Below are 2,449 nucleotides of genomic sequence, written 5' to 3'. Positions count from 1 at the left end.
TGTTGACCACCATTTTAAGAACAATTGCCAAAATTGCTGTTTTTGTTCACCCCACCCAAAATAAAAAAAATAATAAAAAGTGATGAAAAGTCTTCCCTATGGGTGTCATTTAAAAATACAACTCATCCTGCAGAAAACAAGCCTTCATACAACGATTGGCACAGGAAAAATAAAAATGTGATAGCTCTTGGAGTATGATTATGGAATCACATCCTAAAGGCTCAAATCAACCTGGTCCTGAAGGGGTCAAAAGGAACCTTCATTGTGGATAAGTATCTGCCCGCGTCATATGATGGACACACAGATGTGATACTAGTACTGTACCAAGTCATGCATCACATGACCCCTGGAAGGAAAACAATGAAGGTTCCCAGTGAATGACAGCAAGCAGAGATCTTGAAAACCAGTAGCAATGGCTACAGAAAATATATTGGCAAATCTTTTTATTACATAAACAATAACCTTTAACTGCTGACACCAAAATGACAACTTAATGGTCCATCTAATAAATTGGGGACATATCGCTGGGAAGCACGGTGGCTCAGTGGTTAGCACTGGTGCCTTGCAGCGCTGGAGTCCTAGGTTCAAATCTGACCAAGGGCATGGAGTTTGTATGTTCTCCCCGTGTTTGCGTGGGTTTCCTCCCACATTCCAAAGACGTACTGATAGGGAACTTAGATTGTGAGCCCCATTGGGGACAGTTGGATGCTAATGTCTGTAAAGCGCTGCGGGATATAGTAGCGCTATATAAGTGCATAAAATAAATAAATATGCCACTTCTGTATAATAGGTCTCTGGGACCCGCACCTATCTCTAGAACAGAGACTGCTGGAAACAGCTGAGTCCCTTAGAAATTAATGAGGGGGGCGGCCGCTCATGCTCGGTCCATCCGCCTTCTCTTTGCGGGTTCCACCTCTATCAGACATTTTTTAAAGGGGTTTTCCAAGAGTTTAATATTCATGGTCTCTCTTCATCAATATCGATCTTCCAGAAAATCACTTGAAGAGCCGCATTAGAGATGTAGAAATCAAATATATTTAAAAATCAGCCTCCCCGAGCTGCGAGACACAGGCCCCGCTGCTCATGAGACTCCCCGCCTTTGATTTGAGACATCTTACCAAGCCCTGTCAATCTCGCTTCTGATGCCGACTGTGCAGGCGCCACTATACTTTCTGGGTGTACCCAGATGAGAGCGAAGTGTGTCCGCAGTCAGCATCTGGGCTACCCTGAGCAATGGCGCGGGCGCAGGATGGACAGGGCCAGGTGAGATGTCAATTTAAGACGGAGGAGGGAGTCTCAAGGAGGCTGATCTTTGAACCAAATGGATTCACACTTCACTGGTCCAGAGTAGTTTGCATATGCAATACCATGACCGTCTGATAGTCCAGAACCCTTGATACTCCGGCTCCTGTTGGGTCCGATTAATACTGGATTATGGAAATTTACTGCATTTTGAACCTTCTAGAAACAATTTAATGAAAAGACCAATTAGTATGCACACTTTATACTATGCATAAATAAAACATAAGTGACATGTGAATGTCTGATGATCGCTACCACCAGACTGAGCAAATGTGCAAACTAAACCAAGCATTGCCTGGAACCAAACAGACTATTTCTGCGGAGAAAAAGAGGGAACACCTCGGGTGGTGGTAAAAGTGCAGGCCGATCTGGTACCGTCAGAGCGCTGCCTGCCTCGCTGATGTGGTTCTGTACGACATTTACTTGTTCGGTTTCTTTCAAAATGAGTTAATAAGGCTCCAGGCACACGACCATATGTATTTTGTGGGTTGCAAATTGCAGATCCGCAAAATCCGGGTACCATCCATGTTGCGTCCGTATTTTTTGCAGACCCATTGACTTCAATGGTGTGGGCTCAACTGCCAGAATCCTTGGAATCAATGGTTTACAGCAGCAGCTAAGTGATGCCGCTCTCTTGTAATGTTTCTCTGCCCAGCGATGTACAAGGAACAGTGGCACAACCACATTCATCTACATGGGTCTGGTGGATGGGGGCGTCACTGTGCAGGAGAGAAGTCACCTTGGTCATTTCTTAGAACCAATGGGGGGTACCGAAGGTCGGACCTTCACTAATCAGAAAGCTACACCATATCCTTGGTGTCCTGACACAACGTTATTAGATGTCCGCGGATGGGCTTTAGAAACCTCACCCATACGTATTGTACTGTAAATTGCCATGAAATCTGCACTGCAAATCCGAGGCAATACCGACACAACTGGCTTTACCCTAACAACACAGATGTGAACATAGCTTAAAGGGGTTATGCCATGATTGATGTAAAAAATGAAAATCAGACATCATATAGTACATGATGATCTCTTTCTAACAAAGCTGGAACCAGCCCTGTACCTCACATGGATCCAGAGATCTCCACATAGATTTCTTTCAGGCTGTGTCCTTTCTCAGAGGACGAGTCCTTTCTGATGC

This window comes from Bufo bufo, chromosome 4, assembly GCF_905171765.1.
Source record: "Bufo bufo chromosome 4, aBufBuf1.1, whole genome shotgun sequence".
NCBI classification, from domain to species: domain Eukaryota; kingdom Metazoa; phylum Chordata; class Amphibia; order Anura; family Bufonidae; genus Bufo; species Bufo bufo.
This window is presented reverse-complemented; position numbering follows the sequence as displayed.